The sequence below is a fragment of the Alligator sinensis genome, unplaced genomic scaffold (assembly GCF_000455745.1).
Source record: "Alligator sinensis unplaced genomic scaffold, ASM45574v1 scaffold760_1, whole genome shotgun sequence".
Classification (NCBI taxonomy): domain Eukaryota; kingdom Metazoa; phylum Chordata; order Crocodylia; family Alligatoridae; genus Alligator; species Alligator sinensis.
Window position 1 is genome coordinate 1,286,756 of NW_005841989.1, and position 15,849 is coordinate 1,302,604.

Sequence of the window (15,849 nt, forward strand, 5' to 3'; positions counted from 1 at the left end):
CAGGGCCTATGACACGCAGTCACACTGCTCTGATGGTATCCCTAGAGAGACGAGGTACACACACAAGGTAGCATACAGCACTATTAGCCATGTAGGACCCTATCCTGCAAGCACTCTATGCATAGAAATCTCTTTTGAAGTCATTGAGGGGGTCTACTTGCAAGGGACTTGCAGGACAGGTACCTTACCTATTACTCTAGAGTTTTGTTTAAATAAGGAATAAGAAAGGAGTACTGGTCTGGACTTTTGGGTAGCATTTTTCATCAAAAGCCTCAAGGTCAGCCTTAGGTATTACTAACATGCCCATCACTATGTGATGTAAGCATCATTTAGCCTCAATATGCAGACAGCAAAACTGAGGAACAATGATTAGATGCCAGATTTTCAACATGGCCTTTGATTTGAGAACCCTTATTTTTGGGGATATTGCAAAGTAACAGCACTTAGTGACTACTTTTGGAACTAGTAGCATAGATAATTCATTCATGGACAGTCAGCCAAAGCAACTGTTGAGATGGAAAAAGGACCCAGGAGTCTCCATTTGAGGACTAACTTGGGATAATTGCTTTTTTATAGAGCCTCTGCAATCCAGAAGAGAAACCAAGTAGAAACCCTAATACCTTTTGTTTCGGTCATTTCAGTTTCGTTTCCACACTTGAAGCCTGCTGCATTTCCAGCTGAGTAGATGGAATGGGAAATATTCAAATATGCCTTTGGGATTCAGGAGTACAAATACCAATTAAATACCCTGACAAAGAGGAGCTGTGGTGGGATGTGCAGTGAATCGAGAAAAGAAGGAGTTAGGTTCAGTTCCTGACACCGACTATCCACATGGCCTTGTGGAAGCCACTTAATATACTCTGTTGGCAAAATGGGAACAGGATATTTAGCAGGGTGTGTGAGAGGGGGTGGAACCCATTGATGAGCCTTAGGCAGCCAGTGTGAAGGAGAGGCTGGAGAGATGGGTCCCTTGGGTGCATGTGACTGTCATCTGAAGGCCTGATGCTGGTTGTGTGAGCCTCCTTCTGCATGAAATTCCTCAATCATTTCTCTTCCCTTTTCACTCCCACCATTCCTGCAACCAGCAATAATTAATGCATTGAATTGATAGGGTATGAGTGCAAGCTCTGAGCTGTCTCCTTGGGTGTGGTCCGTGTGCCTAGTATGTGCGGGGAAGGAAGAATAACATGGGTTAGTCTGGCAAAGGTTCTCCCTTCCTTAGAATTTAGTTGTGATCTATATTCAAATGACAGTTTAATGAGCCTTTTCCTATTTCCAGAAACCTTATCACATCATTAAAGCGTAGAAATGAATAATACATCTAGCAGTTGGATTAAGCTGAACTCCAGACCTGATGCATCTTCAAAAGGAGGAGAGAAGAGGGGGAAGAGGAAAAACTGGATGAGGGTGGATAATGGAGGGGGAAGGGAGAGGCTTGCACATTGGTTGTGATGTGTCAAGCCACAGAAATGGCTTTTGTCCCTTCCAGTCTTGGGTTTTGGATGGGGGCTCCACTCCCTCCCCTGGATGCCCCTCTGAGGTGGCACAACCTGGCAATTCCTTGATGTTTAACTCTTCACCAGGTGAGAGGAACAAACTTCACCTCCTCTCTCCCACACCAAGCAGTTTTCTCCCTGCTTCCTCCTCCTCCCTTCTCTCCTCACCAGCCTATGGCAGGGGATTGATGCTACAAAAAAACCATCGGCCCCCAGCCTCATGTGGCTGTACTGGACCATCAACCTTCTGGTCATTATGTCCTCTGGGCCTGGGTCTCACTGACGTTCATGGCCTTAACAGCTCTGGCAGCCCACAGGTATAACTCACATCTGGGAATCCCACCCCCACCCTCCCCTGCACAGAAGTCCTCTTCAGCTGGCACAAGGCTGGCACAAGGGCTCTATGCCTCTTTCCCACCTCCCCCAACAGAAGTGGTGTGTCAGAGGTAAAACGTGGGGGCAAAGGATGTGGCTGCACTGATTATTCTGTGGTTGAGCGGGGTTGATGGGAAGAGGACTGCAATTAAAGCAGTCCTGAGGCTCCAGACCACAAGGATACAAATGCCAATACCTCCTCTGCTCTCTCTCGACTCATTCTTCCTTCCTTGTGAATAGGTATAGAATAACTGAGAATCCGAATTTCCATGTAAAGCCACATTTCTACAGCAGGTGTCATGTTCTTCTCCAGTTGGCAGCCGGTATCAAGTGGAGTGCCCCAGCAGTCGGTCCCAGGGCTGGTTTTTTCAATGTCTTCATCAACGACCTGGAAGATGACAAAGGGTGCACCCTCAGCAAGTTTGCAGATGACATCAAGCTGTGGGGTAGTAGATACCCTAGAGGGTAGGGCTAGGGTTCAGATCGACCTAGACAAATTGGAGGATTGGGCCAAAAGGAATATCATGAGGTTCAACAAAGACAAGTGCAAAATCCTGTGCTTAGGACAGAGCAATCCCATGCACCAGTACAGGCTGGGGGCTGACTGGCTGGGCAGCAGCCCTGCAGAAAGGACTTGGGGATTACAGTGGGCAATAAGCTGAACATGAGCTGCATTGGTAGGTGTGTTGCCATCAGGTCAAGGGAAGGGATTCTTCCCCTCTATTCTGCACTGGTGAGGCCACATCTGGAGTACTGTGTCCAGTTTTGGGCCCCCCACTACAGAAAGGATGTAGATAAACTGGAGTCCAGTGGAGGGCAACAAAATGTTGAGGGGGCTGGAGAACATGACTTATGAAGAAAGACTGAGGGAACTGGGCTTATTTAGTCTAGAGAAGAGAACACTGAGAGGGGACTTAATAGCAGCCTTCGACTACCCAAAGAGGGGTTCAAAAGAGGATGTAGCTGGACAGTTCTCAGTGGGGGCAGATGACAGAACAAGCAGCAATAGTCTCAAGTTGCAGCAAGGGAAGTTGAGTTTAGATATTAGGAAGAATTTTCTCACGAGGAAGGTAGTAAAAAACTGGAACAGGTTACCCCAAGAGGTTGCAGACTCTCCGTCCTTGGAGGTTTTTATGACCAGGCTAGACAAAGATTTGGCTGAGATGATCTAGTTGAGGATGGTCTTGCTTTGAGCAGGGGCCTGGACTAGATGACCTCCTGAGGTCCCTTTCAACCCTCATTTTCTATGATTCTAGTGGCTGGGGCCCCCTTTATATTTTTGGGACGCCACAGCCTGGACTAGATGACCTCCTGAGGTCCCTTTCAACCCTCATTTTCTATGATTCTAGTGGCTGGCCCCTATTTAATATTTGAGGCATCCAGCTTATTTTAAGATTTCATAAGGGGTCTAGTAAGGCGTTTAACCTGGAGAGTCATTATTTTTATCCTTTCTGTAACATTTTGCTTCCAGAGATACCAAAGAGCTTCCACAAGGAGCTTAGAAGCATTATTTTCACTTTACAGATGGGAAAGCTGAGACACAGAGAAGGGATATGCCTTGCCCAAGACCACCCAGTGAATCACTGTAGTGGTAGGCATCTGTCTGTCTCTGAATGTAATCCTCACTTAAAAGATAAAGCGAAGCTTGCAAAAGGTTGCAAAAGCCTGGCCAGTGTATATATGGGGACACTGAGCTGCCCTCATACCAGTGTGCCCCTCACAGCCTTGCTGGTTTAATCCAAAAGAAAGGCAAGTGCCAGTATGTTTGGAACTGGTGTGTCTGCAGGCGCTGCTGGAGCAAAGGAGATCCTCCATGTGTCTGTCTATCGGGGCTCCACTCCTAGACTGACTGCTGACCTGGGTTAAAGAGCCCAGTCTACCCTCTCATGGAGTGGACTTCAGTTCCACAATTTTTTGGCAGCATTTTCTCCACTGGGGTAAGACTAGTACCCCACCTCTACAGTACTCTTCTGCACAAAGCCATTGGCACCCTAGAAGTTGCCAGGTTATTTAACTGCCACCCCACACTCGGCGATAACAGTCACTGCTAGTTCCATTTACTTTGACTTAAGGTAGCAGGCAAACCTGGATCTCAGCCGAGGAGTCCTGATTCCAGGTCACATACAGCTGAATACCATTTTATTTTAAGTAGTTTGTACTGCTCTTCTACTTGTGTCCCTTCTTTTGTGTCTTTGCATTGGCTTGTGAGCACTCAGCAGGGTGAGGAATTTGTACAGTCTCTGCAACCCACCCTTCCTGTGGCGGTTAATAGCAGGCTGAAGTTCACTATGGGACTTTTCTATAAATGGCATCAGCACAAGAGCAAACAGGCTGACACCTGGGTAACAGCTGCAGAAGAAGATGTGCATTTTCAGTTTATAATTTGATTCCAGTTTTCCCCCGGTGAGCTGGGAGCCGGTGCAGAAAGGCTGACAAGAAAACCTGGTACAAACAGCCCAGGCTCAGAGAACAGACATGCTATGCTATCTAAGCTTGCAGCGTTCCCAGCGGCTTTCCAGAGTTTACTGCGCTCCAAACGCTCAGGCTTTGCTAGCCAATTGACCACGCAGTCCAAGCTCTGACATGGCACACTCTTTGAGGGCAGAGATGCCATTTACTTTCTACTTGTTACATGGCCTACACATTTACAATGCTACAGGGAAGTGTAACAGCCACTCGCATAAAGAGCAAATCTTCAGGAACTGAATCCTGAGAGCGCAACACTAAGAATTTATGCAAATATTACTTGTGGTCAAAGCAAAAATCCTGGCAAGCTTTGGATCAGGTCCCATTAGTTTCTACCACTTGAAATAAAGGAACAACTCCATCAGCTGTTAGTAGTAGCAGGCTTTTATCCTCTACATGAACTGAAAGACATGACGCACATTTTGCAAGTATGTTCCACAAGAGAGCAATATATCCTTGAAGTCATTTCGAACAAACTAGACAGGCATTTCATAGCCAGAAATACACTTATTCCACACCCATGCTCATCAGCACTGAGAGATAAAAAGCAACAGCTGAAATCAGCCAGTTGGTAATATTAGATGATATTGAGCAAATTGGTGCACTAATTGATTGGTTTAATAGTCAGTAATGAACATAGTAACAGTTTGCCTAGACCTAACTGGAGATGGTCATGAAATATGAGCGTGTGCTCATAAGAACAGAGGAGGAGGCTGAGTCTGGTGTTGAATCTACAAGAACATTTTCCATTTTACCTTTGAACTAAGTTTTAGCTGGTTCTTTCAACCCCTTCTTTCCCTGTACATAAGCTAATAAAGGAAACAGGCATTCAAAATGATAACACATTTAAACCAGAACTATTACAACTAGACTGTCACAGTAGTGCTTTCTCTAGACCTCCATTTAAGCATGGTCCTATCCCTGAGAGGTACCAAAGTATCACATCCCCAGCCTTTGAGGATCTGGGCTAAGTGGAAGTAACGATCTAAAGATATGAAGTAAAACCGGCCAGCAGCACACTGGGCAATTACACAATGTCCTACAGTGTGGCTAAGTGAGTCTAGGTCTCAGGGCTACCTCCCTTCTAGTTTAGGCTAGAAGAGCACAAGACCTGGCTTGTCAGTCCCTGCAGCTGTGCCAGCTATTGGGTCCTGGGAATGGCCCCTGTGTATTTGAGGGGTTTGTTTGACTGCAGTATGAAGGCTGGGCAACATGTGCTCCCCCTTGCTCCTGAAGCTTAGGTAGTCTCCTAGTCTCCTGGTACCTGTTCTTGTCCCAAACCTTCATCCTGCTTCCTGATCCTGGACTTTGGTTACCGTCTAACCCCAGACTTGGCTCATTCCTGGTTTGAGACCCTGGCCCTAACCAGCTGAGCTACCCCCTCTATGAGCCTGTCCCCTGACCTGATTTACAGTAATGATGATGAGTTGCTCTTAGACTCTCTGTCCCAGATGTGCTTACTAGTGCATATTCAGTGCCACTCTAAGGAAGCTACTTTTCCTTATTTCAAGCATTTGGTGCATGTGGAGTAGGCACTGTATGCTTCCCTTTGTGCTCCCAGTTGTATCATAGGCATTCCCAAAGTAAAGAACTGTATTTAAGTGGAACAGGGCCAAGTTTAAATGAAACATGCTCAGGTTAGTTTTGCAGATCCTGCTGTATTATTCGCTACTTCAGGAAAGCTAAGAGCCTCATTAAATGGACATCTACTTAACAGGAGATGTGTGACTTCTTCCCTTCCAAAGATCTAGGTTCAAATTATGGTCAGATCTCAGCCTGTGCCTTAGCTTATGCAGTTTGTGTCACAAAAACCCTCCGTGTGATTGCCAGTTCTTGGCAGAGTGGTGAAGGGCTACACTAGCAAGACCACTTCCGGTCAGGATTGAAGTGCAGCAAGCAGAGCTGCGAGAGGGGAAAGCAATAGAATAGCGTGTGCTGCTCTGGCCCAGAACTGCGACGCTATCACAGATGCTGTGACCTGGCCTTGGGCATTCATACAGAGATGGAAGGTAAAGTGTTAACAGTTAGTGTTGGGAGACTATTATCTTTCCAGATTAGCTGTCTAGACACGTGTGTGAGAGAGAGTGTGTGGCTTTGCAGTCTGCACTGAGCATTAAGCTCAGGCAATGGATGGAAACTATAACAATCAGATACTTCCTCCCATGTTCATGCACTCTAACCCCAACCTTGATAAGATCTCTTGAGATTTCTGTGTGCACTCAGTCCTGAAGCCTCTAGTTTTATGTGCTATCAGCTTCTTGCTTTGATTGTCCTTTTTCCATACACATACTTAAAAAATGGTAATAATTTTATCAAGTGACCTTACAGTAGATTGCCTCCAAACAGCTCAGCCCCATATTCGGAGCTTCAGAAAGACACCCTTCCTTTTCATGTGTGGTTAAGAAGATATCCTCCCTGACATGCTGTTCCTTGATTTAGTTTAATATGGACTCTGTATTTCAAGGCCAGGAGCTCAAAATCTTTTTAGAGCTGTCTCCCAGCATCATCATGACTCACCTGTGGTCTCTCTTGTACTGTCATTCATACCTGCAGCATCATGTCTCAGTGTCTACTCCTTTGTGAGTCACCAATGAAGGAGAGAATGATGGAGACTCACTTGCAGAGCCACTGCAATGATTTATGACCAAACATATCCAGGAGTCACAATCAGTGCAGATAGAGCCTGGAACCATAACACTAAGGGCACATATACACGAGCAGTGAGGCTGCTCTGATGCACTGTAATTACAGTGTGTTGGAGCAGGCTCGATTCATCAATTCTGCTGGAGCGTGGTAATTACTGTGCTCCAGCAGACTCCAGCATCTCGTGTATCAGCGTTCCCGCACTTAAAAATGGTGGCAGGTGCGTTTGAACTAAAGCTTGTGGAATGAACTTTATTTAAAGTGACCCTGCTGCCATTTTTAAATGCAGGGACACTGATACATGAGAGGCTCCAGGCACTTTAATTAGAATAGCTCTCCAAGTGACCTTAAGACACATTAATTGCATGTGTAGATATGCCCACTGAGTGCATGACTCTGCTAGGATCCTCTGCTGACTGAAGTCAGGCTATGAGGGGGTGAGACACTATTCAGCTTCAGTAATGGTGGGAGAATCTGGCCCTTACTCATATCATCCCAGATTGAATCTGCACACTGAAGGAAGAGAGGCCAAATGTAAGTCCATTTACTTATATCTAGGATCAATTCTTCTAATTGCCACTACTATCAGCTCCACTTAGAGTAGAATTTTCTTTGAACATCCACTTGTAGATGGTATAGGGACTCGACACAACTTCCCCCCCGTCCATAATTTGGACCTGACAGCATGATAACAAGAAGGCCATTATCTTGGACAACACACTGAAACAGAGACACACAGAGCTAACAACAAGAATTGTTTCGCCGCAAGCATTGCTGTAGCATATTCATATCCTCTGTGGATCTGGCACTACACAGGCCCTGTACCATATGTTCACCATTGGGTTATATCCACACAGTCAGTTCTAGACCTAGTCAGAAAAGGGCAATTATTTTTCTTGAAATGTCATTTTACAAATTGGAATGTAGTTCTGGGCCACTTTACACTGGAAAAAAAGAGACTCAATAATATTTTTGCCAAATAGCAGCTTCATATTAGTGTGTGTGTTTTTGTGCACACAGCCTTTATGTGGTGGTGAATATTTCTCACTCTCTGAATTCTTAGACCAATTAAGTGTAGCATCTTCCATTTCCTGAAGTTAATGAGAGATTTGCAAGATCAGGCCCCGTGCTCTGGGCTAGATGCTGATCTTAGGGCCAGGGATTTGATTCCATATTCAGAGTTCGGAGCTTAAGGCTGCTTGCACACGTGACGTGGGTTTAGTCCCCTAAATTGAAAGAGCTGCGATGATTAAAAACACATCATTTCAATTTAGGGGCTTCTGTCACTGTTATGGTGAGGGGCCCAATCCTTTTATTTTTATTTTTTTGCAGAGCCTGCCTGCATGTCCCGCAGCCAGGAGGTGAGCTGCCAGCGGGCTGAGTGACCCCTGAGCTGCAGAGGACCCTGGTCCTTCCTTCTGCAGTGGCCGTGTTCCCTGGGGCTGCCCAAACAGGCTGCTAGGGGGCAGGGGCTGCCCCAGCTCGGGCTCAGGGAACAGTTGGATTGGGCTGGGTACTGCCTGTGAGCCGTGGCAGCACCTGCCCACTAGCCACCCAACCTGGTGGCCCTAGGGGTACCACTGCCATGGAGGGAAGATCCAGGACCCTGCGCAGCTCAGGGTCCACCAGCCATGGAAGAGGTGGGCAGGCTCTGCAGGAAAAAAAAAAATGGATCAGGCCCCTCGCCACTTTTTTTTTTCCTCAGTGGATGTGGTTTAGCTTGCAATGTAGCAAACTCATTTAAATTGTCAAAACCCCTCGCATGTGTATAGCATGACTCAAGCCGCAAAAACAGCCAATTTTCATCATGTGTACAAGCACCCCGCACATCTTAAAAATCTGACCTCTAGTGGCACTTCGAGAGAGGCAGATGGAAGGTGTTAGGGAAGCATATACATAACATTAGTGAAATAACCTTCATTTTGCATTTGGAAAACTCAGGCATAGGGAAGTAGGGACTCAGCTAGCCTTTCTTAGCAAGCCCATGGTACCAAAGAAAACAGATACCGGAATCTTCAGTTGACTCATTAATCTTCAGTTGACACCAGACCTTTGCCTGATGATCTGACTTTTTTGCATAGCCATTACCTTCCCTTTCTAGGCTGCTCCTTGGCAGACATTGCTTTGTATTGAGATGAGATGAGATGATGGGATCGCTAGGGGACTCTTAGCAATTTTTTGTGGTTTCCCCTTCCATTTAGCTAAAATTCTACTCTTGCATCCTCCCATATCTGACTGAAATTGCAATGCATCTTTTGTATACAACTTTGAAAAACAAGAGCTGGAACAATTATTCCAAAGATCAAGCTGAATCCCTAAAGTGGTCTGAAGTAAATGTGTTTCTGGGTTACAAACACTGGCCCAAGTATATGTGCTCCACTTCTTGAAGCAGTTAGCCAACCCATATAGATGATCTGAGGTTTTGGTCCTATAATTTTTTATTATAAAGTATAGGACATGTATAAAGTATAGGACATATATAATATCCTATAAGAATGTAATAGGGCATAACATGCCAGGCTGGGTAGCCAATCCTATCAATACACCAAAGGTGATATAATAAGTAAGATAGATCATAAGTGTGTGCAGGCACCAGGACATCCTTATGGCTCTTCTGTAGGACTGAACTGTAGCTGTGCTGTTTATATATTTCATAAAGTTATAAGAATTTCACTGAAGGTTGTTTTTGAAATTCTTTATATCTTGCCATTGGATATTTGGTAATTTCCCCCCCCCCCGCCCCCAAGGTAATAAAATAAAGAATCCAACCAAGACAATTAGTAGGCTTCCATAGGGTATCACATGCTCACCAATCTTTTTATAAATTATTATAACCACCATGAAGACAAAGACTGCTTCAATGGCAACTGCACCAAGGACTATTCTGTTCTATAAAATGGCTTCATTCCTGGGCTGGGAATACATATCCTTTGGCAATGGAGTAGCTATTATTTCAAAACCAGCAAAAGCGAACAAAAAGAAGAATGTCGATTGGTACTACAGCAACGTGGTCAATGTTTCCTTGGATGTCCTGACCCACAGCTTCACTCTCCTATGCGGGCTGCTTCCCATCTTCTTTTAATTATTTTATTCCTTCATGTTGTTTTTCTAGAGCTTGGACTTGGGCAGCTAAAACAGGACTTAGGGTGTTCCTTCTCTCAGGGTCATCTCTCTGTTTTATCCAATGAGCATTTCATGCAAATGCAAAAGAAACACTGGGGACAGGGCACCTTGCCTCTAATCAGCTGCAAATAATAGAAGAGATGTGGCATCAGGGGAGTGAGCAAGAACTGGGGGGGGTCAGACTTAATGATCTACTAGGTCCCTTCCGACCCTAGAAATCTATGAAACCTAAAGCTAGAAATCTATGACATGAGCCCGACTCTATAACCTAGCACTAGGGCACTAAGTTGGAGGTGGGGAGTCCTAGGTTCTGGTCCCCACTGCTGGGCCTGTTTCTGCATTTTGCTATAGACCATCACGGGATAAACATCATGCTGGATCCACCCAACTTAGTCCATAGCCTGGTGTTTGGGTCACGTGTTTGAGAGGTGGGACTTATGGGCCTGAGTCTTCCTGAGATGACAAGAGCTTCAAGCCAGCTCTCAGCATTGTCTGGTAAGCAATCTACACCAGGAGGTTACTATATAGAAGTCAGATGGCAGCTACATGTTACAAAAGTAACCCTGCTCAGCTCTTTCAAAGAATATTTGCAGGTGCTTGCCCTTAGGGGAGGACTCCCTTGGGCTTCCAAATGTGCAAAGGAGCCTCCCTTGAAGCCCTGACTCAAAATGCAATGGTCCGGAGAGGAGCACAGGTTCAGGCAACCTCAGCAGTCAGTGCTTCCTATGGAACAGCTCTTGGTAGCAACTCATTCAGTACAAAACCTTTTGGGGATAATTTTTCTGAGGCACCTCTACCCATGCACTGTATGAGAAAGGCCAGGCCCTTAACTCTGGGTTTTAGATTCTGCATTGGCCACCGGAAGCCTACTATTTAGACATCGCCGTGCCCAGCTTGTAAGCCCCTAGTTCCTTTCTTGGACGCAGCCCTCAGTCTTGCAGGCGATGAGCAAAGCTCAAAAGGATTTGGATGTTATGGTCAGAGTGGATAAATGTCCTAAAGCTCAGCTGCTTTATTCAACATTTATCCCAATGCACTAACATTGCTTCAGGCAAGGAATTTTACTGGCTATCTCACCAGAGCAGGCAGGTTTTCAAGACTTTCTGCTTGCACCATTGCAAATGCATACATAGATATAAAAACTGCATACATTTGGTCACATTCATTTTACTTTGTTACACGCTCGTTCAACTGCAAACAGACCACATTCGCCCCTCATTTGTATTATTATTTTAATCATTTGTGTTAATACCACCAAGAGGAAGCAATCAACAACAAGGTCCTGTCATACAAGGTGCTGCAGAAACTCATAGTGCGAGACAGACCCTGCCCTGGAGAAGTTACCGTCTATACAAGGAAACATGACAAAAGTAACTGGGACAAGCATGTAGAAGGGAAGTGAATTACCCACAGTCACGCAGCAAATCAGGGGAAAATCCAGGTGTACAGTCCAGTTTCTGGATCCCCAGTTTTGTCTTTTCTAGATGGCATTTCCTCTTCAAATGCACTGAAGTCAGTGTTTCTTGGATGGCAATAAAGGTCAAGTTTGGCAAGCTGTTTTTTTAGTGCTCTCAAGATATAGTTCTGTCAATATAGGAATATCCTGTTGGACTAAAGTGCCCACAATACTGTAAAGGATGGAAGGTGCATCATTTGGCATCAGGAAAATTAAATTATTGTGGGCTACTCAAAGCTAGCCAAAGTCTGAGGTTTTCTTTACAACAAACCAATGTGCCCCTATGTGTTGTGCATGCCTCTGCTCTTAGTCACATGCTGCACAGAGGAGCACAGGCTCTGACTGGGCACGTTTACATGTTCATGAATGTGCTTTAGATACTGTACATTTAGTTTAGTACTTCCTTAATAAAGTACTAACTAAAAGCGCAGCACCTAGAGTTACTGTGCAGTAGCACCAGCGCATGGTTATTTAGTAATGCTTACTGTGCATTAGCCTAATAACAGTGCGCAGTAGGCTATTAGCAGGGTTTTTGCTGGGACACGCTACTGCTCTGTGTTATTAGGCCAATGTGCAATTAGAGTCTTGTGTAGACGCGCCCACTGTGAACCTGGAGCCGGACTTCTCCACTAAGAGTCGTTCAGGGAATGGTGTGTGTTCAAGTCCATCTGAGGCAGGCTTTTGGATCTGGGGCTGTGCTTGGAGGTCTAACTTAAGCTATACTTTCCACTGACATCAGTAAGAACCCAGGTAAAGGCACCAAGGCCAGACCATCAGTACTCTCCATTATCTAGATACTGATCCCAAGCCCCATGAATCTCTCCACTGGGGTTTCCCAATTGCTTAGACCAGTTCAAAGCCCTAGCATGTGGCAGGGTTGGAGATATAAGCTCTTCAGATGGGAACACTGAAATCAGCAGGAAAACCTGAAAGCAGCGGCAAAGCTCCCCCTGACTCCACTGGGACCAGAATGAGAGTGCCATTCTCCTTGCTGCCTTTGGTCTGTGCCTCTCAGTCTCCCTCCATGGCTCTCGGTCTCTCTCTCTCTCTCCTTTTCAGCCCAAAGAAACCAAGTAATGGAGTCCCAGGCCAATTATTATCCCAGGCTTGGCTGGCTACATTGCACTGCAACACTAACTGGAGCACCCAGCCATGGCACAGGGGAAACCTGATGGCAAAGAGCTAAGGCAAGAGCTCCTATGCCATACCCTTTCCTTGAAGTCAGGGTAGGTGGTGTGGCCAGGGCTTCTCTGAGAGCTATCAGTTGCTGGCTGTTAGAGCAGCGCTGAGGTCCTCTAACTTATCCTGTGGGGCATGGGACGGAAGAAACCAGAGGTAGCTTCAAGCTGCCCTTGCAACATGCACTCGTGTGCCCTCCGCAGCCACCTCAGGGCTCCATTCTCTTACTGCTCCTAATGAAAGTGGCTAGACCTTTTAGAAACAAAGGAAGAAAGAAAACAATCTTATTTATTAAAATTAAAACTCATTTAAAATGGAAACAGAGAGAGCGACAGAACCCAAAACAAACGGTCTTTGGTTCATGATAGGAAGCATAATCTCCCTGAGGGGAAAATAAGCAATTAATACTGGAAAGACTTCAGAGCAGTGGCGTTGAGGTCTTTTTTGCTAATATGGCTTCTGCCAAGGCATGATTACGACCTCAGAGGAGTGATGATATGAACAATCAGAAGGATGCATCAGGCATTCACCACGGCATGGTTTGGGCAGACGTAATTTGGAGGCACCTTTCTCCCCCACCTTTCCTGCTAGCTGTTGGGTGTGCCCCCTCCTAATTGCTACCTTAAATTAATTAGGATAGCAATCATATGGCATTCCTTTAAAAAAAAAATCCTTTTTCCAAGTTTGAGAGGGAGAAAGAGGGAGAGTACAGAGGCACTGATTGAACAATAGCGAGCAAACAGTGTGCATTTGGCTGGAATACAGTGGCATGCAAGTCAAGGGCATTTTGGATTCAAAAGGAGCAAAATTCCCCTGTGCACTGTTGGGCTTGGAATTTTTTTTTTATGAATAAATTGTGCTTGCCAGAATTGGCCGTTTTGTTTGTGGACATTGATTTATTTTTCTCTGATTCTTTTTGATTGTTATATTTTGGATGGTGCTTACTGATGTGAAAAAAGCCATCTAGTATTGCTGATAAATCTGGAGATAACTGCAGAGGTCAAGACACAAGTAGGGGAAAGAGGAGACAGGAAGAAAAAAGTTTTAACAGTCACCCTTCAGTTCTTTTCCCCTCCCCCACCTTCCACCTAGAGAAATAAAATCTAGTGGCACAAAATGTGTAATTAGATGGATTTCCCTTTGGGGGACTGGAGGGACAACTTGACTGTATTTTCTTGTTATCGGATCTCAGTCATTTTAATTTGTGTTCTCTTTGAGGCTTCCTTTTTTTTTTTTTTTTTTGTTCATCATCTTCTCTTACTGTGTGTGTGTTCAGCTGAGTAATGGATGACACTGAGAAAATGGGACTTTTTCTTGTCCAGCCCACTACACATTTCCAAGGTCAAACGTGACAGTGGAGATGATGCTTTCAAGGTAAGGCAGAGGGAAAAAGAAAACTTTCTCTTAGCAGACCGTTTCCATTTTTAATAAATATTTTGCTGTATTTGGATCACAGTGGTGAAACCTGTCTTAAATGACCACTGAGGGGAGCAGCCAAAAGTAATTGCTTAGTGATGGAGGTGGCCGTGGGAGTACAAGTTTGAACAAAATTGTACTGGAAACACTTGCAATAGCTCTAGGGGACATGGAGATAGACACCTCTGAGGCCTCTGATGTACAGATTGGGGGGATGAAAAAGGAGTGGTGTGATTTTGCACATGGCAAACCCCTTGTCAAGTTGGTTGGAGCTTTGCAAACCTAAGCTAGCAAAGTCCCTTCCTGGCACTGGAGCATCCAAGTCTTCCAGGTGCTGGCAAGTGCAGAGGAAGGAGCTGAGACAACAGGCTCAGAATATCCCTCAAGGCTGATTTTGACTGAGCAAAGTGTCATGGCCTTAGGTATTTTGCAGGGGAAGGCTCAATCCACAAGCTCTGCTTGATATTTCTCTCCACTATAATTGCACTGATTTTTCATAGACTAACTCAGGATTTGCATTAAGTGAATGAGAATCAGGCCTCAAGCAAGATTTGACTCCATATCCCATTATTGTTGGAACCCCCAACTTCATGGGAAATTTGAAGACTATCCTTTGCTTCACTGTAGATTTTACTGTCTATTCAACTAAACAGCTTGATGGAATGGCTGTTGATTAATCTTTGGTATTTAGTGGATTTGATTATTTAAACTTTGGATGGTACAACGGGAGGGTTATATCTTAAGCAAGTCCAAGTCAACTGTGACTAGATTGAGACACAAAACCATGTTAAGTGTTCATTGATTAAAAGAATGGGTCGATAGTTTGGGTTTGGTTCCAGAGCTGAATTGAATCAAACAAACCAAGATCTTCCAAAATTCAAATCCACGTAGTTAAAAAAAACAAAACAAAAGAAGGGACCATTGGTCAAAGAGGCGGTTTGTGATGGAAATAAAACAACAGATACAGCAGCTGCTCTAAAGGAAATGAAGCCTGCAAAAGTCTTGTCTGTGTTAAGAGAATATTATGGCGCTGATCTAGGATGTGACAGCAAGCCCTGCAGTCATAATTAAAAGGGCCGCTGTAGTTAATGATCTGCCCATTGCAAATTAACTTCAAAACTTGGCTATGCAAAGTGTGTTCCACTCTGATACTCTCAATTATTACTATTATTATGTCAAAACACAAGCTAGAGCAGCCTTGAGCCTGCTGTGACAGGATCAGGGGTGGAGTATGACCTTGGTTGTCTCAGAATGGGAGTGAAATAAGTCTATGGATCTACCCCTGCCCCAAGAAGAGAATTGGAGTAACTACGAATCAAGCCAAAAGAGCCTAGAAAAGGACTTGGAATAAGAATAGAAAACAAATTCTGACCTGCAGCTTCATGGGTGCTGCTGTCAGGTGCTTTGAGCTTTAAGTAGGCCCCTGGACTCTTCAACCTCCAGAGACTTGTCATCATTTATTAGTGTTTGATTGGCAGTAGTCCCTAGGAGCCCCAGTCATGGGTCAGGACCTATTGAACCAGATGCTGTACACACACATAACAAAAAGCCAGACCCTGCCTCAAAGTCCTTACAGCCTCAGAACTAAATTAATGACTATAATTCTTGTCTGCTTATCCAGTGCAGCCCGGTTCTGCGCAACCCCAACATCACTGAAGTATGAATGGCAGCATATGTCATGTTTAGCCTTTGTCA

The 15,849-nt window shown here is 44.9% G+C and overlaps 1 pseudogene; it reads right to left on the reverse strand.

Annotated features, from left to right (window-relative positions):
• Positions 1-9,189: 9,189 nt before the first annotated feature.
• LOC112549894 lies at positions 9,190-11,219 on the reverse strand (annotated as a pseudogene).
• Between the last annotated feature and the right edge of the window lie 4,630 nt (positions 11,220-15,849).